Here is a 21,237-nt window from a genome sequence, read left to right on the forward strand (position 1 = left end):
AACATCTTTGGACTGTACAGATTCAGATCTGTTCTATGTTAGACTCTTTTGCTGCTGCCGACGCTGTGCTGTCCTGGAGAGCAGCAGAGGTAATCGCTGCGCTAGGTCCTCATTATCCAACAAAGCTAAATGGATGTGTCCGTTGCTATAGCGCCTAACAATCACCCTGAGCAGACGTGGACAGGCACACACATTCAGAGTGATAGGATGAGTACAGTTCAGTGTATAATTCACATTGCTCCAGACTTGCCAAGCGTGGTCAAATTGCCCTTTATAATCAAAAAATTGTACAAATATAGCTTGGTTCAACCTCATATATATGTATTTCTTACACACACACACACATGCAGTTATTATCATAATTGCTTTTGTCTATATTCCAGTTTTGCTGGTTAGCAACCATTGCCTGCTTAGCAGCAAGAGGTGTATTTTAAGCTCTAAGGCAATAAAGTTTCTTCTTCCGTGATGCTGTGAGACTATGGCCCGGTTCCAGACTTGTTGCGACCGATTTTTTTGTCCAGATAATCCTCACCTGTGTTTGTGTCAATATTTAAAGATGTGTGTGATGTTAAAGACTGTGCCAAGAGCCAAGTGGGATATTGAAAAAAAAAAGACCAGCTCATGCTAGACAACCACGATAAGGCTGACATCTATCGTCATGTATATTTGCCTTTCTTCAGGCTTGATCACACCAGTTTCTGTGAGATGTGTTTATGGAATCACTACTGTGAAATAGTTACTACAAACAGCAGATGAGCCTTGAGGTCTGGCCGAGTCATTGAGCTTTTCCATTTGGAGGATTATACTGTCGCAAATCGGTTGAAGCTGTCCTGTTCTTCTATTAAAAATCAGGTACTTTCACTTTGGGAGAAATGAACACCTAAGGCCCTCTGACCACCGAGTGTTTTGTCTTGAGTGCCAGCATCTTTTTAAAAAAAGTTTTCAATGAAGAGAGAGCGTTTGCAGCAGTAGGCGGCCGCCTTTTCCCCCCATTAATTCTCAGCGCACAAACGCTTCATGCAAGCGCTTCTGAGTGCACAGCCAGCGCTTTTCTGCCTGGAAAAAGGCTCCTGTAGGTGGACACGGGGCCTTGCAGTATCATCTTCATCTAGTGTACTTATCATCTTCATCAGCTCATACAAAATTCAGCAGCCAGAGTCCTAACATGGTCAGTTCTTGCCTCCTTACACTGGCTACCAGTTATGCTGAGAATTGATTTTAAAATAATATTGACTGTGTTTAAGGCATTAAATGGACCTCTCAGAACTCCTGTCCCCATATCAGTCGGTGGGAGATCTTAGGTCATCTGCACAAAACCTTCTGTCACTGCCTAGATCCGGGACAAGGTGCAATGGGGATCATGCTTTTTCTATTGCAGGACCAAAACTGAGGAACTCTTTACCTCCAATCATCCGTCTCTCTCCCACTATTGGTGTTTTTAAATTCCCCTTTGGACATATTTAAACTCAATTTGCCTTTAATCTTCAATAACCACTGGACTTAATTGTTACTTGTTCTTTCATTTTGATTGTTGTTGTTCTTGTCTATAACTTTCTTATGCTTTGTTTTTGTTATATATATATATATATATATATATATTTTATAAACCTGTTTTAGTGCTTTGCAGTGTGCTTTGTGAGCGTATGATTGCGTTTCCATTTCATATTCTGAACATAATTGGTGAGACCAGCTGATCTCGGGAAGAAACAACGGAGCACAGAGAGACTTAAACTTGCACGCCTAAGAGATCTAAAAGCGTACACGTATCCCTCTCCTTGTCGTCATTTCAAAAAAAAGAACAACTCCTTTTGTTATTTATGCATCATACAGAGCTGGTTTGGCTCATGTTTGTTTGCTTTGTGCATTCTGTCTTACTTCTGTTTTGTTGTTCCCCAAAAGAGTTCATGTTGCTGTGTTATTTTCACCGCCGTGTAATGAGAATGTGATATGTTGACACACTCTCTGATTTGAAGACTATGACAATATGAAATTACAGTGGCTCACAGAAGAAAGGAAGCTGTGAGGGATTTTTTTTTTTCATTTCTTTTCTGTTGTTTTTGTTTTAAGCAGAGCAGAAGCCTGGAGAAAATATGGCAATGATGTGTTTGAAATGAGCTCCTCTTTGATCCTGCGATGTTCTGATGCTCTGACTCACGCAGCGAGGTCGACAAGGGACAGGTGCCAGTTTCCTGACCCAGTACTGGCACACGAAATCATCTGTGGGTAGGATGCAGATGGTGAGAAGAGGAACACACTGTGTGCTGCTGAGGATAATGAGTGTTTTTACACTTCAAGAATATCACTGACTCTGTGCATGAGTAGCTCCGCACAACTTTGTGATTGAAACTTTTACTGATGATCCTGATGAGGAACCGTCGGAGCTGAAAAGTTAAATAGTCTAATTATCTCTTTAGAATACTAGATGACATTTGTTAATGGGTGTATTGCCCTCATTAGAAAGGAAATGATGGTGGTATTTATTCTTCCTTTGGTGTATAACAAGTCTGAAGCCCTTGTTTTTTCTTTCTAGGTTTTCACTCCCTTTATGAAATGGCTAATCGCAAAGTTCAGCTCACTACCTACCAGTCATATGCCGTTTATTAAAGAGGTCATATTATGCCCCTTTTTGGGGTTCGTATATTTAATCTATGTACCTACTAAAGTACGTTCACAATAGCTAAAGTTAGAAAAAAGTGTCTGTGTTCATGAACTGCCGCTCCATGCACCGGCTCACTTCTGACTCTCTCTCTAAGGCTCTGAAGTGCCCACGTTCAGAGTCCCCACGTGTGCCAAGTCTGATCTGATTGGTCGGCCTGTCTTCTCTGCCATAATTGGTCAGCCGCTCAGCACGGTTCTCGGAAATGTCCCGCCCCTTTTACCATATTGGGAATGCAGCCACTTTGGCTCCGAGGGGAGCATAAACATTAGCACCTTAGCACTACTGTGCTACCGCAGGCTACGGCATATTGTGGGCGTGCTACTAATGCTACAGCTAACAGGAGGACGTAGGAGAAGCCGCGTTTCCACGGACTTTGAATTTTTGCTCATAGATGTGCCTAAACATGCACAGGACACTTGGAAAACACACTAAAGAGCATATAAAACCAGAAAAAGCATAATATGACCCCTTTAAGTTGGATGTAACACCTTCAGATTTTTTCTTTAATTAGTGCAAACACAAGAAACATAGCACAATATGCCAGTTGTGGTAAGTAGGTTTAGCATTATTGTGTGTCAGGGATGATCAATCAATCATTATTTGTATGAGGCCAATTCAAAACAAGTGTTACCTCGAGACGCTTTACAAAAGAGCATAGGGGATAATATGCAGGAAGGATTTCTCCTTTGTATTCCTGTTGTCCACACTTCCCTGCTGCAGAGTTAGAGGTCGGAGCAGGCCGTGCATGAATGAGGACGCCGGTGGTTGTTGGGACGACACAGTCCGATGGTGGTGGCTGAGCGTCAGGGACGTCAGGTGGTAGTAGTGACAAATCACCTCGCTGAAGGTTGGGTGGAGCGAAGTCTAATCGCGAGCCCGGCTTCTGCTGCTGGGAGAGGGCCTCCTGGGCTTCTAACACACAGGATGGGGTTGACTTAGGGGCCTTTGTCCACAGATGGAGCTTTTTGCGCTGAAAATGCTCACGGCTTCACTTTCACAGCGCTTCTCCCCAGCGCTCATTGTTGCTTGGTTACGAAAGTTAACTTCTGCTTCCCTCAGTGGTGTCCATTAGGTTTGTTTTAGATAGCGCCCTGTGCTTAATATTTGCTTTAAATTCAGGTTTGTCATATCGTATCACATCATATCATTTCGAACTGCAGCGTACCATATGGTATCTTATCATATCGTAACTGTATCGTGTCATATCATGTTGTTCATGTAGAGAAATGGCTTGTCCTATTGTACTGTATGGTATCTTATGGTATCGTACCTTATTGTATTTTATTGTGTTTCATGGTATCTTATCTACTGGTATCTAAATATATGTTATTGTATTGCATTGCAGCGCATCATACTTACATTTGTATTGTATTGTATGATGTCATAGAAAAGTGGAAGACTGAATTTGAAGGACACTCTAAATGCTAAATTGTACCTGTGTAAGTTGTCAGTGGTTAATGATTGGGATGAGAAGACAGGACAATGATTGGATTTAGCAGGAAACACTGTCATACAGTAACTTCTATTTAGGATATCACATGCAACAGTGTTTGACTACACATTCAGGTGTTAAGTGTATTGTTACGCAGAATATTTCCTCTTTTACCATGGATGGTACAATACACATTATATAGCACATGTATTGGAAACTTAAACTGAAAAGCTAGTAGCCTTGAGAACATCTTTGGAGTACATTTTTTTCTGCAAATCTTTTCCAAGCTTTCTTCCTGTTTCAATCTAGCTTTGGAATTGTCTTGCAGAAGGGGAGCAGGAGGAGAGGAAACCTGATTTAAAGGACACGGTGGTGACTGATAAAAAGATGAAGAACAGGCTTTATAAGAGCGAGAGATTAGGAGAGATTGATGAGATCACGTGCAGAGACGAGAGAGATCGAGTGAGAGACAAAGGCTTTAGAGGGAGCAGCATGCATTAAATGCAGTCAGCGGGAGGCTGTTGTCGGCTGTTTTATCTGGAAACAATGAAGCAGGTCTAAATGAGGCTCGGGGCTGATGGGGGAACCTCCTGTGATCAATAATGTGTTTGGTTGGTCTGTGGAGGGGGAGAGAGATTTAAAGAGAAAGGAGCACTCCTCTCCACTGGGAGTGTTAAATCCTCTGAGATGTAGCATCGAAGTCCAACAGACCTTTCTATTAAACAAACTTAATGATTTTAATATTTAATGTGCATGCTTCATTTATACCCCAATCCACAGTTTCTGGAACTTATCAGCAATTTTCTGACTTGGGTTAGGCCTTTTGGGACAACAGTAAATATGTTAGTGATTTTGGGTTTATAGCCGGAGGATAGCGGAATAAGTTGTTGTGACTTATTTTTCAGTGCACTGGTCATTTGTGAAGTCTGACCTCCAACTTGAAAAGAACAGAGTTGGTGCATTCTGCCTTTTCTTTTGCTCAGTAAACACAATCTTGCATAAATGATCGTCCAGACTTCAAACGGAAAACAAAGGTTGTATAAAAACAAAAATCTTAATGGCAGAACGTGCGACTTTTTAAGACAGTAGATGTCGCTTTTGAGCACCAACATGAATCCAAAGCAAACTGCTGTTTGCCGACACCTCCGCTATTCTGAAGCCTCCACTCTCCTCCAGCGACACACCTCCAACCCCTCTCCCCTCGCGTTTGCACAAAAGAGGTATCAAATTGAAACGTGACATAATTGTCCTTGTCTTGAACTGCATTGTTGTTGTTAGCACACGAATGTTCGCACTCTTTAGTTAGCTCGTAGCTGCACATTGCATGTAAAGATAAAGATGAAGATAAACTCTATTGATCCCCCGTGGGGGAAATTTGTGCATTACAGCAGCTTCAGAAAAACAGAGGACGGGAATATACTATACGGAAAAATAAAGATAGAAGTTAAAAAACAGATCAAACATATTTACTAAGGTTAAATATTCCATATTTAAAAAAATACAATAATGTAAAAAAATACAATAATGTACATTTACACGGAATGACCGTGATCTAAAAACGCTTACATGACGTTCAAATAAGCAGTGAGTGTGTTGTTCTTCTTTTCTAATATATAGTTCCTCACTCAACCAGCTTTTTTGAGCAAGAGGGTGAGCCGGCTGTAAACACGGCTCAGGCAACAACACAGACAGCGGGACTCGTGCTTCTCCCTCGTTGTAGATAGTCATGAGTCAGAGTTTTTTAAAGAGGATGTACTTGATTTCTGCTGTATTTATGTGTAAAATGTTGCACATTCTGCCTTTAACCGTTGTTAATACTCTGCATTAATTTGCAGCTATCTCTCCATACAATTGTTTGTTAAAAGCTCTTCTCATTATGTCAACATTGGATAACATTCACCTAGCTCAATATGAAGAGTAACTAGGGAGCCCATGTAGAATTATTATACAGCGCTAATGTTCAGTTGAGCTTTTTATCCTGTTTTTTCTCATTTTCTGTGGAAGTGGTGGAGCCACACTTAAGCTTAAATTAGATTATATTTAGACTTCTTAAACTCTGTGTCTGTTGGATGTGTTCAACTGTTGGCTAACACTTTAGCCTTGACTACTTTATATGGCGATACCAGTGAAATCACTTTTTACACTGCGGTGCTGCTGCAAAGTGCTAACTTATTCAAGCTATGCAGAGTCATCAGCGAGCATCTCTGATAATTTGTTGTTTTGGTTTTGCAGGACTTTGTGACGAGTTAATTACCATTATGTTTGTGTCTTTTTTATAATTTTTTATACTTCTTAATTTTCTCTGTATGTACAAAAAGAGAGACAAATTAGGATTCAGGTTCAAGAAGATTCTCAGTTATGATGCAGTAACCCGGCTTTAAATAGCTCAGGCGAATACAGCTAGCTACAGAAAAGGATGTGAACAAATCTCTAGTCCTGCACTGGAAAAAAAATAAAATCTTGTTTCCTCTCGCTGTACAAGCTGAGATGGAGAAAAAAGAGAAGGAAAGGGAAGCCAAGTGTGTCTCTAAAGAGTTTTACTCTCATCCTATGATGCCTCACCCTTATTACCTCCTCTCTCCCTCTCTCTCTCTCTCTCTCTCTCTCTCTCTCTCCCTCTCTCTCTCTCTCTCTCTCTCTCTCTCTCTCTCTCTCTCTCTGGTTTGGAAACTGGTTTCTCGCTCCAGGTTTTTGCTGTACAACGCTTGAGGATGAAGTGTTCCTATCTGAGCAGTCCTGTGTTATTCTCATAATAACTGACCTGGGGCTTTCTTTGTGGGAGACCATGGAACAACTTGCTGAGGAATACTTGTAGCCGTGTTGTTTTCCAATGCCAGAAGGTAGAACTAGCCCAGAACGTGTGCTCACATTTCTTACTTTGCGTGTTTTCCTTCCGACTACAGCTTTTGTTCTGCTCCCATGTGCTGTGTTGACATTCACACACACACACACACACACACACACACTGATACCTTGAAATCCTACAATCCATTTTGTGTGACAGTGCTGCTGCCACTTCCCACCTACAGCTGCATGCCTGAATGTGCATCTGTTACCGTTCCACACTGTAAGCGTATGCCGCCCTACACACACACACATGCAGCATCACAGACCCAAAACACACTGATTAAACACACAACATCATTCCTTCATGAGAGTAGCGTGATGTTTGTCTCTGCAGCAGCAGAAGCTGGAGCACATCTGACAGCATCCTCACCCATCCTGCCCCCCTCCCCCCTGCTCCCCCTACTCCCGCTGCTCCACAGTAGCGCTATAAGATATTTATGAGGATTTTGATAGTTTTCTTCCACTCTCTATCATCCGAGGTGAATGCTGTCATGTCGGATTACTCCAAGAGCCATGCTGCTGTTCTTCTGCTATTCACCGAAGGGGCCCCGGCACAATCGCACGTTTCTGTTTAGACCCACATAGGGGTTTCCATCTGAATTATTAATCATGTTCATGTTATTAACCTGCGTGCACAGCCTCCGAAGCCAAGGAGCCGGAGCTTGACATGGGATGGAAACTCCAAGGCACTGATTAGATTATCAGCAGATGTGGTTTAAATCCCCCGCTGCATTGTAAAAGATAAATTACAGAAATAATTAATCAAAGAATGTGCTGTTTCAAATGAAGGCTAAAGCAACAACATGGGGCAGAGCATTTTCACACTTCATTTAAGAGATAAAAACATTCACCACACACAAAGATGTATACATGAGCACCCCATTCAGGTGACAAAACATTCTATTCGTAAAAACATGTGTAGATCTGTGGCTACAGTACAGCAGAACTGCAGCCATACGTAACCATCGCAGAGTGTAGCACAGCAGTAACCATAGCAACCTGTGCAGCTAATAGTGTCCAGTTTCCAGTGTAGCAGCTGTTGAAACCAAGCAGGGTCTGAAACAACAATTAGGGTACAAATCAGGTACACAATCCAAGCCACCTAAGGAGAGGAGAAGCCTTAGCATCCATCGTTATATCAAAACTTGAAACAAAGCAGGTAAACTTCAGCTGCAAGCTGCATTTTTGAGGCCTGAAAAGGACAGATGACACACACATGATTAGTGTGAAACATGAAGCAAACATTCCTGCCAACATCATCAGGCTCAAAGTTAAACAGAAGAACTAAATTATCACTTTAACGAGTATCGAGTAAAGAGAAGGACGATGAGAGGCTCACAAACGTCAGAGCAATTCATTCTAAAAAAAAGGCATTTACAGTTGCCATGGTAATCCATCTAACAGTTAATCAAATATTTCACTTTAAATCCCTGATGTTAACCTTGGAGAGATAGTCCAAGAATGATTCATCAATGTCTTCATATATTTTAAAGCAGCCGTTCCAAGCAAGAAGGCCCCCTACTTGTATTTAAGAAAACCTGACCCACCCCCACCCCAAGACCAACATGAAAAAAGGGATACACTGCTTTCAGGAAATTAACATCTGCTTGAATTGTTTTCATTGATAAACTCCAAACAGAAAAGTCCTACACATATTTGTTCTTACCAAAAGACCTTTGTATAAGCTAACCAGTCGGTGTGTTATCATTGTTTTATTTAATGTGTGCAAGTGTAAATTTGACAACCTCAAAGCAGACAGAGCTGTGTCCCCCCTCAGGTCTTTATCAGGTCCCTTACCCCATGTTGGGATCCAATGTTTTAATGGTTGAACGACTGAACAGCTGACACTACTATGACATTTGAGTGGTTAAATATGAAGATAGAAGAAAGAAGTGTTTCTAAATTGGTTTTTGATAGGAACTCAAATGTAAAAAAAAAAAAAGCAGATTTTGTTAAAAGTTCCAAAGTAGATCAGCAGCCTGTACTCTGAAAAATACCGATACGGCAGTCTATTCCTACATAATAAGTTAGTTTGCTGATGGTAACACTTGCACAGAGTTTATTAATGCAGCTACTCATGTGAAAACCAAGGCAAGCAGTGAACATGCTGCTTTTTTTCTCTTCCTATGCCTCTCCAGCACACACACACACACACACACACACACTCTCACAGCGTTGGTGCAGATAGAAAATGGGTTTTGCCAGTGACAATAAGAGATGAATGGAGAAGTGCTCAGAGTAAATGAGGTGATTTCCATGATGAAATAGAGCGATAAAAAGGCAGAGGAGAGATCGCTTTTCCTCTCCCCTCCTCTCACTCTCTGCCTCTCCTCCGCTTTGTTGGCTGCCCATTCATCATGACATCACTGCGATGGAGCACACACACACACACACACACACACACACACACACACACACACGCAGTAAATGAAGTGGAAACAGAGCGCTGAACTGAAATCATCCAGTGGAAAGCAGGCTGAATGTCTTTGCTCAAATCTGCACGATGCCGAATCTCGACCGGAGGTGACCTTGAAGTGGAGAGGGTGATGTCACTCAGGAGTGTAGAGCAGCAACCCAAAGTGCCAGCCTGCATGGATAAGACCCCGCTCTGATCTACGGAGGGAGGAAATAAGCCAGCAAGGAATTATTTAGTGGGCAACGGCAAAGGCAAGGGCAAAGCCAGGGGCACTGATGTAAATGTATCTGTATGAAAGTCATCTTTGCCCAACAGAGAGAGGCTGAAGGAATCCAGGGTCAGGGGGGGGTTGGTCTGTCTGGACAGGAATTTGGATCAAGAGACAATGAAAATAGATACAATACAAATATACTGAAGAGATTACAGATAATAGATTTCAGGCAACTGCTGGAAGGATAACTAAAATTGTGTTACTTAAAGATCAAATTATTATAATTGAAATAAATTATTCCACTCTTCACTTAGGACCCCCTGAAATCCCCTCACTGACCTCAAACAACCAGTCAAATTAACCTTACATTATAGTATTGCTTATAATATGTATGGCCTTATAGTATGGCCTTCTTAAGCATCTCTGTCAGTATGCCAGGCGGTCATGCTCATAGCTGTCCTGCCTCATGGCTTAAAGTGCAAAAGGCTTTTGTTAAGCCGCCGCTGGCCAGCTTTACCCGTATCTTCTTACTAGAGGTGGGAAAAGAAATAGTTCTATAGTAATCGTAATCAATATTTTTATTTTGACTAATCAGTCACTACCTGCTAAGTGCTAAGGCTAGCTCTATAACTCAGTAGAATGCCAAATGGAGCAGCAAGAAATTCAGCCAGTCTCACAGATGACTGGAGTAGATCCTGCCGTATGGACTCATTCAAAACTAGACTTTGAATCCATGGATCAATGAGTCCAGAATCGTTTTGAATCAAAAATAGATTCTGAATCAAATCGTGAGACACCCAAAGATTCCCAGCCTTAATTCTTACTGTTTGATGTAGCTGCAAAGGTTGCCGGTTTATCTGTATTATTATCCACACTTTATCTAACAGCACAGACCATGGACAAAACTTAGTTTTGGGCAGTAGTTGTCTAATGACAGAAGTAATGTCAATATATACGAGATAAGGGGCGTCCCACTGGGGACAAACCAATTTGGTTCGAAATACAGGACGTCCCGACTAAAAGGGAACAGTTGGCTACCCTACCCACAGGCTTTCCACTCTGTTATTTGCTTACACTAAAGAACTAAATTATGTTCACTAAGCACATTTAAGCCTTCCAGCTGAATCAAGGAACATTCATTGAATGCAACGCCAACCTGCGGTCAAGCTTTACATATTTCATATTTTACTGTCTGAATAGTTTGAATGATTGTTCTCCCACCATCTGACCCCACTGGTTGGCATTGCAATTGTTCGGATCTGAAGACCACTACATCCTTTTGTCAGTAAATGCAGCTGTTTACTTTTGTCGCCATGATTGATGTAGGAAGGGAAACCGTAGAACAATGTAGGACCAGGCGGACCGATGTGATTAAGACTGAAGGGTGCAGCATGACCATATGGACCACATAGCCCTAAATGAGTTTATCTGCCACCGCCTTTACAGGACTAATTCTTTGCATTGAATGTTTTGTATTTTGTGAGGATTTTATCCCCTTGTGTCCCACACACAAAGAAAGGAAATTCTCTGGTGATTTGAATTCTCAGTTGTGACACAAATCATCCTTAAACTGCACATAAAATCCATCTCAAACACACCTCATTTGGTGTTTCTAGGTTGTGCCTAAATCTTTGAAAAATTATCCAATTTTAAAGCAAACAATTCTGTATCTGGAGTGAAATCCAAATGTGCGAGCACCTCCAGTTCAATGTTACTTTATCATCATAGCACTTTCATCAGTATCGCTGTGGGAGCACTGAATCTGCTATAGATGCTGGAGTACAATGTATATTTGTCAAGTGTTGAAGGTTTCATTAGTGGAAGGAAGCTGGTACCGATTGTTGAAACTGAAGGATGGGACTCTTGAAAGTGTGTGAAGAAATAAGTTGCTTGCGGGGAAACTGGAGACTTTTTTTTTTTTTTTCATGTTGCGAGCCTTTATTGTGACGAGCAGCACCAACTATGATCAAGACGGTTTGGCAGCTTTGTGTTGATGGATGTCAAAATGTTGTCCCAATCTTTCTCTGATCAAGCACAACCCGTGTTGTGTGGCTGTTGTTAATTTAACAGCTTCAGTTTTACCTGCAGGTTTGCCCCAAAGGGATTATTTACATGAATTTTTAACAACTGAGTGATGTGCTGAATGCTCGCAAACATCATGCTCAACCTGCAGAGTTTCTTTTCTCGATCAGGACTGCAGTTGTAGAGTTTGGATCTCTCACTATATTTGAATTGGAAACATCTGGATTCAGTTCCCAATCTGAGTAGGAATTACATTTGTTTAGACCAGGATTATCACAGTTTGTGCCAGACAAGTTTCAATGTCTTTTTGTGTAGCTCAGTGGTGAAGTCAGTCGTCTCTCAACTGAAAGGTTGGGTGTTCAATCCCCAGCTCCTGTAGCCACATATCTATGTGTCCTTGGTCAAGACACTTAACCTCCAATTGCTTCCGCTGCTGTTTCAGTGGCGTGTGATTGTGTATGAATGGATTATTTAATACTGATGGACACTTTACACAGCAGCTTCTGCCATCAGTGTGTGAATGGGTAGGTGTGACCTTCAGTGTAAAAGTGCTTTTAGTAGACAGAAGACTAGAAAAGCACTATACAAGCTCAAGTTCAATTACCATTTACCTCTGTGCGTACATGATGAAGGCAAAAATGATGCAATAGTGTCCTTCAAGTTTCCGAAAATGGCTAGCATTGTGCAAAAAAAAAACGGGGTTTAATTACGCATACTCATGTGTTTTATTTAGACACAAGAAGCAAGGGAGGGACTTTTACATGGATTGATGAATTTTTATTTACAGCAGCCATTAGCTTCGAATGTCTAAAGTTTGTTAGTTAGCCTGTTGGTCCAGTTTTTCATGGTAGAGGGACATAAATTAAGAAAGCATATCAGATAAGTTCAGGATGAGTCATCAAGATTTTTTTTTATATTTTCAAAGAGATGAAAAACTTGTTCTAAGGGTGCAAATTAGGCACATACTTTTGCATTAGAAGGTCAAGATAACTGCATGTAAAACAGTCTTTGCAAAGCATATCTAATGCAAAACATTTATATTGGACACAAAAATATCTCTCTCTTCATTTCTTCAGTTGTTTCCTGTGCCCCCCCCCCTCTCTCCCCTGCTGCTCATACAATGACAGAACTTCCTTCCCTTAATATTGAACAAGTTGTCACCTTCTATCATTAATCTCTGTCCAGAGACAACCTCTCCCAACGGGGGCGACAAAAGTTCACTGCCCGGGGGCCGAGGACGGAGGACAGGAAAGGACTGGAACAGCAAGAGGAACAAAGTTTACAGCCAGAGTCAGAGATATAATGACATCACTTTTTAAATGAAAGTCTCTTAACACATATTGCTGTGTCAGCATTTTTTGTTTTCGTCTCGTGTTTGTGGTCATTTATTGCTTGAAATTAGTTTGCTGTTCATTTTCAGGCCTTGGCCTCAAAATCTTCATCTCCACTGTAACTTTGAAACCTTCAAACTCTCCGTAGTTAAAGACAACCAAAAGTTGGACAGTTTGAGAAGCCTCCGATGGGTGTAAATGTCACCTCTAACTGTGGAAGAAAAATCTGCACCTTGTGTGTGCACAATGTCATCTGCTTCTCAGAGTTTGTCCCCGTTTCACAAAATCTAGTGAGACAGATTTGTCCCTGCCAGGGCGGAACCACCAGACCTGCTGTTTCACTCACACACACTAAATCACAGCCGACTATATAAAGGGTGTCACCACCGATTGAGAGTAAATTTGTTTCCAGACACACATGCAGCTCAAGCTGTCTCCGTCCTGCCGTCACCAGCATTTAATTGCACTTGATATTTAAGCGCTGGAGCAGATCACATTACAAGTGGCTCTTCCTCCTGTTTGCGCTGCCGGCGTATTCCATTATACACTCCTCATTTCCCTAGCTGTCCTTCAGACTGCGTTGAATGTCAGCTGCTCGGGGCATCAGGATTCTGTATCAATTATAAGAGCCGAGGCGGCTACAGTGAGTCAGGAGCTGATAGCATCAGTGCAGGCGGGCGAGCTCGGCGCAGGTAGATTGAGCTGTGGCCGGGATAAGGACACAGTCCTGCAGTGAGTCACCTCAGGAAAAACTGGTGGAAATAAAAGGAGACTCAGAGAGGGAAGTTAATGAGAAATTAAATGCAGAAATGGAAGAGGTTGTTATGGTTATACGGAGATTAGCTGCACAATCGGAGTTAATTTCTAGCTGTCCTTTACCAATTATTATTTCAAGGGAAGGCCATATTGGTGCTTTTGCCTTTCAGCTAGCTATTATGCATCGTTGAAATCAATGCTGACTGTTTCCTAAAACATTTAATCTCTTTTTGTGGACTGTCCGACATCAGACCAAGTTCATTTTTGATGTTGTATAAAAATAACTGCCGGGTGCCGGATCGCTGATCAATAATAGTAAACACAGAGTCATGTTTTTTGTTGTCAGAGCTACCTCAGGAAAAGAAAGGATGGGCAACTTTTCAAACACTCCTTGTTGGTGTTTTCAAAGGGAAATCCGAGGTCTGACAAGTTGCTGCAGAAAAGCAATGATTTCATAAGCTGTGCTGGAAAGTCTGACAAGAAACACAAACAAGAATGTTGTTAAAAGTGAAAAGCTATGTATGTAATATGTCTCTCACATTACAGACGTTGCTTTTTGGCACTGGTTTAATATGATAAGAGTGTTCATGAAGTGACACACTGAGAAGTCCTACAGTATAAAGTGTGCTTAAAGACGAGCAGAGGGTCAGAGCAGTTAAATACTTCTTATAACATTTCAAGAGTAGGTGAACAGAGTGTTCAATGTCCCGTCAATGCACTCCACTGAAAGATTGTTGCTGCTGTTACTACATCCCAAATGTTCCATACAATGCATGGGGTTCTGTGGAGGTCAGCATATTTGGAGCCAAGTTCGTATCATGTACCGAACTGGAGCCCGAGAGAGCACGACCGCTGTGTCCTTTAAAAATAATGTCTTTCGTCTGCACAATGTCAAACTCTGGCTTTGGATGTGAAAGTCCTGTCAGCCTTCATACTGCAAAGGTCATGATTTTTACTCTGATGGATTACCTATCCAAGCCACTTGACTTTGATGCAATACTTTCAATGTGAGGACGCTTTTTTTTACTGAAACTTCCACACGCGGATGTAGACTTCAGGTTCAAAGGTTTGTAGAGCCACATACTGTTAACCTGTTCATTCACCAAAATATGGGGCAGAAAGTTCCTCCAAGCAGACTTAGATATTGTAAATTGTCTGTGATCAAATTGAACGTCTTTCTCAAACACATGGACCTTAACCATCCATGCTTTACAGTGTGTACAATGAATCAGAGGATTTAAACTGCATGGAAGAGGTCAGCTGTATTGCAGATGCATCGAGTGACATTGAAACATCTATCTAGAGATCTGAGCAAAACAAATACAAACTGTGAAGACCCTGATAGTTGCTGGTTTTGCTGGTTGTGCTGTCTGTGTGTCCAAGGTGCCAGTAGGTGTGGCTGGCTCGTCATGAATTGAGAACACCTTGGCCCGGTGTTCCCAATCCATAAGAGCAGACCCCACTTCCTCCTTGTTGGGAGACATAAAGAAAGAGAGACAGAGAAAGACTGCTTCCCAATTTAACCACACTCATCTTTTGGTTTGTTTGTCTTTCCACACAACACATCACTTATCATAACTCCACCCATACATACACCCTTAACACAACTGATTTACTGACTTCCATACCCATATTGTTTGTTAAATTTGTTGTTGAAGTTGATCCAAAATGCATCAGCACGACTGCTCTTCATACCCAAAAGAGCACATGTAAAATTGTAGAATTGTAAATTCACTTATTAACTTTTGTTGTAATTAAATGTAGCACATTTTTGTGAGTAACTCCTCCTGTCATTTGTCGCTGGCTTTGAACTGGCCGTGGCAAAATTTATATCAAGTGGGACATTCTGGTCAAAGATATATATCATTGGTATACAGAGAAATGGCACACCTAATCAAATCTAGCTTGTTGTGAATCATTGGTCTTGGGCTGAAGAGAGACAGCAAAATAAAATAAAAAAGACAGCGTGTAGCCCTGACAAGAGTTACAGTACAAGATAGTGAAAATTGCTGAGAACAGATGTTTCCTGTCGATAGCAGAGCAGCAGGTTTTGAACAAAGACCTCGAATCATTGCAATGAAACGACAAAACCCATGCTGTGTATTACCGCCCGGGGAAAAGGCCACTCAGGGCGATCAAAAGCCTTCTCTGCATCAAGAGAAAGGTCAGCTTCTGACAAGTCAGCAGTATTAGAGACCTGAATGATATGGAGGGGATGCTGCACATTATGTAAGGAAAGGCAGCTCTTTATCAGGCTTGTTTTTTGTCTCCATGAACACTTAAAATGATCATGTGGTTCCAACCAAGAGCTTGGAGCTTAAATATAAAAGTCATGATTAACAATGATGGTCAAAAAGTTGAACATCTATTTGGACATTTATCTTCTACTTAAAGTGAAGCTATAAATGTGTAGTTATAAGCAGGATGGCTGCAATAAGAAACTAGGAAATATTTTGCATGATAAGAAAAAAAAACACTTTTAGAGTGACAGTGAGAGTCTAAAAAAGAAAACCTTAAAAGTCTGAAGTCTCAGAAGTCACATTGTATTAATTAAGCAGCCTGTGTTGAGAACAAAACCATCAAAAGAAAATCAATTTATGCTCTTCTATCTGACACAGTGAAGAAATAGTAACATGACACTGATTGGAAGTCCTTGTAAAAACGTAACAGCTTGCTTTTTAAGAGTTAATGTGTGAAATGACTGATCAGCCTCAGGAAGAGAGCTTCTACATTTTTAGCTCTCTTCAGGGAAACAAAGGCAAGACAACTCCTGTATGATGGATAACAAGGCAAAACTAGTTAAATGTAATAGATTAAGATTAAGATTTACTTTATTGATCCTGCAAGGGGAAATTCTGTTTTTACACTCTGTTTATCATGCGACACACTCATAGGCTGAAATATACACACATGCACAAACAGGATCTTATAGACATGCACTAATGGAGAGATGTCAGGGTGACGGGGCTAGCAGACCAACTTCCATATTTGGTCCGCACCAGGCTTGAGCCGGCGACCCTCCGGTTCCCAACCCAGGTCCCTACAGTTCTGTTCTCAGCAATTTGCACTATCTTGTACTGTAACTCTTGTCAGGGCTACTCGCTGTCTTTTTTTTATTTTGCTGTCTCTCTTCAGCCCAAGACCAAGGATGCACAACAAGCTAGATTTGATTAGGTGTGACATTTCTTTGCATACCAATCATATATTCATTTTTCTTTGACCAGAATGTCCCACTTGATATATATTTTGCCGGTTCAAGTACATGTTATGGGGAATAGATTATAAAGGAAATGGAAAGAGATGGAGAATTCTCTAAATGAAGGGAATGCAATGAAAAACAAAGCTTATTATAGACTGTAGAAAGAACAAATTCTTCAAATTAAACACAAAATAGGCCTTTCTATCGCTTCCAAAAGTGGTTTCAAAATTCAAAATTCAAAAAATTCAGGTTATGTTTGGGGGCCGCAGTAGCTCAGTCTGTATAGGACTTGGATTGTGAACTGGAACGCTGGTTCAAGTCCCGTGTCGGATCAAGTCTGAAAATTGGACTGGTAGCTGGAAAAGGTGCCAGTCACTTACTCAGCACTGCCAAGGGTCCTTTGAGCAAGGCGCCAACCCCCCCCCCCCCCCCCCATTTTCTTTGTCGACTTTCATTGATTGGTCATTCATTGGTTTGCTTGCTGTAGGGTCCGGAACCCAATCATGAGAAAATGCTGTTACTCTGAGGACAACTTTTCTCCACACAAGACACTAAAGAAACTTGTAATATGATATAAAACACAGGTACTGAGATGTTCCACTGTGTCTAAAGTAATGAGCAGCTATGATGGACTGCATACTTTCATGTCGGCATCTGTGAAACAACATGCTGTTCATATTCACAGGTCACCGGTGGTTTCCGATACAACATCGTTGCAGGACTGATTATGTGGTTTTGGATGGTGGGCTGGGCTGTCTCACAGCTGGCAGAGCAGATGATGCCTGTGGATGTTGTCAGAGGCAGATGTGGTGTATCCTGCACAGCTCCTGTAATACCGAACTTGTCAACATCTTGTCTTAATTGAAACTCTTCTGAGAAAAGAAACAGGAGTGAGAATGTGTTTGATGCAGTTGTCACAAGGAGAGAAGCTGCTTTCATTTGTCAGATTTTCCGCACTGTTGTCACAGTTGTTGCTTTTTATCGAGTCTTTACCTTGACAGAACTCATCAGAGGGTTGAGGTATCAGCAGGAAAACTTAAGTTAAACTCAGCACTTTTGCGAGACATTTGGAGTCAGGAAGGATTTGTGTGCCAAAGGTGCCAGACTTTGGAAGTGCATTATGGGATTGAATGAGAACCTACAAAGCAGTTCATTTTGGTTGGTGAACACTTTTTCAAACGGGATAGTTTGGGATTCAGGATTAAGATCAGATTTTGGATAACGTTGAGGTTCAGGCTGAAATATAACTCTGGCTTTATTCCGCCCTCCTGTTTACTCCGTCCATCAGGATTTTAAGAAAATCCAAATTCAATCAACCCCACTATTTCACACGTCTGGAGGTAACTTTCTTTTTTACATTTTTAAATCAATAGACAAAAATTTACCAGCCATCACCATTGGACTGTGTCGTCCCCACAGCCACCACCGACCTCATTCATGCACGGCCTGCTCCGACCTCCACCTCAGCGGTAAGGAAGTGTAGACAACAGGAACATGAGGAATACAAAGAAGGAATCCTTCCTGCATATTATCCCATATGCTCTTTTGTAAAGGGTCTCGAGATAACACTTGTTATGGAATGGCGCTGCACAAATAGTGATTGAAACATTAGCTAGAAAGGCGCAGCCATGAATCAAATGCACTTAGCGTTGGATTACTTTTTCAACACCAGTGAGGAGGGGAGGGGGGAGTTGAGGGATAGAGGAGGTGTGTCCGAAGAGAGCATTTGTTTTGGTCTGATAAGCTGCTCTACAAGATGCATAGTAAGCCTTTGAGGAGATTTTTGTCACCAAAATTCATTGAAGAACATCTTGCAAAACACAGAACTCACCCCATTTATATTGATTTCAATCATCTAAAGATGCTTCTAGTTGCTGCAGCTATAAGGGTTCCCTTTTGAGGTTGATGTTAGTTTAAGAGAAAGATATTTTGTGAGACGTGTGTTCCACTGGTTCAAACTTTAGGGTCAGAACACTGGACATATTGACATTTCCCATTATAATAGCAACGTGTATGTGTGGTCATGTTTCCAGAGGACATGTATCTGTATGTCAGAGCTCATGTTGAAACACGAGATCTGCTCAGCTGCCGTTCGTCTGGAGGACTCGACCTCTCCTCCTCTTCTTCTGTCCTCCAGCTGCTCTTTGCTGTCGGGTGGAACCAGAGGGGCCGGCCTTAATTATGGCAAAGAGGTTGACTGTGACACTGACGCAGGACGTGGCAGCAGCGTCTCCAGGCCGCAGCCCAATAGGGCACGCCTCGCTCCCTGATGCCACATCCTGAGACAATGAGAGCTTTTGCAGACCATCTGCTGCTTCTGCCCTCCCAACAGTCCAGGGCATGGGGACAAATAAATGTGTGTGTGTGTGTGTGTGTGTGTGTGTGTGTGTGTGTGTGTGTGTGCGTGTGCGTGTGCGTGTGTGTGTGCGTGTGTGTGTGTGTGTGTGTGCGTGCGTGTGTGTGAGAGCTGCTTCTTCCAGCTTCCATCTCAGCGATACTCTTCTGTCACTTTGCTGTTCCTCCCGCTGGGGCCCCCATGCTGACACATCTACCTTTTAGGAAAATGGGTCACCGCAGCAGCGGGGCATGTATAAACATTTACAAACTCGATTAAAAATGTAGGAGCCTGTGAAAAATCCTGGGAAATAACAGACTCACCGAAGTCTTAATTTACAGAATGTACTTTTATTCAGCATTTGCCCTGCCTTATTACTAATACATGAAGTAATACGTGGAAAAATATCAAATAAAAAAGTGTGCAGCATAAGTTATCCTTGAATAAAAATATGTTCAGTCTTTGACTTTTCCTTCCAATAAAGTGACATATATTTATGTGATTTAAAAGATTTTTATGATAAAACTTACGAGGAAGAAGCTACACTGTGAAAGACAAAACATGTTAGTAGTTTATTTTCCCCCTGACACTCGTCTTTTAGTGATGTCGCTGGTCTTCAAGACTTTAAGAGTTCAACTAAGAAAATCCAACTGGAGTCAGGTGGTAGTTTATTTATGGAATTTTATGTTAAAGAAAACTGCAGGAAATAAAACAAATGTCAATGTTACAGTACGTTTTTGGCCTGTTAGAGGGAACCCAATCAATCAATCAGTCAGTTATCAAAGTAACTGTAAATACGACTTGAATACAAACAGACGTAATCTCATGACATTTACCATAGAGCATGGTTCAACATTCATGTCAGGTGGCCATTTAGGGAATTTAATTCAGAGCCTGATTTTGGGTGCAAAATAAGAAAATTGTGCATCATTTGTGCCCGCTAGATGGAGCAGATCCCAGCTGACATTGTTACACCCTGGACTGTTCGCTCGTCAATCACAGGGCTGACATATAGAGACACACAACCAGCCACACTCACATTCATATTTACCAATTGTCCTAACAAGCATGTCTTTGGACCGTGGGAGGAAGCTGGAGTACCCGGAGGGAACCCACGCATGCACAGGGAGGAACATTTAAAGTCCACACAGAGAGGCCTGACAGGGATTCAAACCAGGAACTTCCTTGCTGTGAGGCAACAGCGCTAACCACTGTACCCAAACATGCAGCCAAAATAAACTACCGTGGTCTAACTCAATATAGACTCGAAAAGTGTAATATGAGTTTCACCGTTAAAGTCAAAGATTCCACTCTGAGTGGAGCAAGCAAGGACGACTATAACAAAAACGTATTTGTTGTGCATAACGGCTCCACAGATGGGGATAAAGTTTTACACCGCTGACAGTCAGACTGATATAACAGCTGGTTATATTAATAATAGCAATGTCAAAGCAGTAATATTTACAGTTTTTTTTATACAGAAAATAAAGAAAAAGTTTCACTTGAGCGGATTAGTGCTAAGTGATGTTCACTAGTAGTGCTCTTGTTCAGTGCTTGGCAGATTTGTGAGCTGCCTATAGGTGCGAGAAACAAGTTTATGACAGGGATGGGACAGAAGGTCAAAGTAACAGTCTGTAATATAAGAGATGGAGCTAAAAAAAAATTAAACATCATCCAATATCACTTTGAGCATTGGGCGCCGGGAACCTAAAGATTGGTGAGCGTGCCTCGTGTGTACAGAGGCTATAGCGCGTGAGAGTGGGCAGCCTGGGTTCAAATCCCACCTGTGGCTCCTTTCACTACATGTCCTTCCTCAACTCTCTCTCTCTCTCTCTCCCGGGTTTCTGACTCTATCCACTGTCCTATCTCTGGAATAGAGGAACAAAAAGCCAAAACATAATTCTCTATAAAATATATACATCTCTTAGGAAATGTGAATCTTTCTTTACATTCTTGCATGTTCTTTCCACATGAACACAGACTTAATACCACCACCTAATCTAATAACACCCACCTCCAGCTACAAATT

General features: G+C 41.6%; 1 protein-coding gene across 1 annotated transcript in view; it reads left to right on the forward strand.

Annotated features, from left to right (window-relative positions):
• Window positions 1–21,237, forward strand: part of LOC109999310 (protein kinase C-binding protein NELL1-like) — a 251,046-nt gene that overhangs the window by 145,259 nt on the left and 84,550 nt on the right. The window lies entirely within an intron of this gene.

Source organism: Labrus bergylta, chromosome 3 (genome assembly GCF_963930695.1).
Source record: "Labrus bergylta chromosome 3, fLabBer1.1, whole genome shotgun sequence".
Lineage (NCBI taxonomy): Eukaryota > Metazoa > Chordata > Actinopteri > Labriformes > Labridae > Labrus > Labrus bergylta.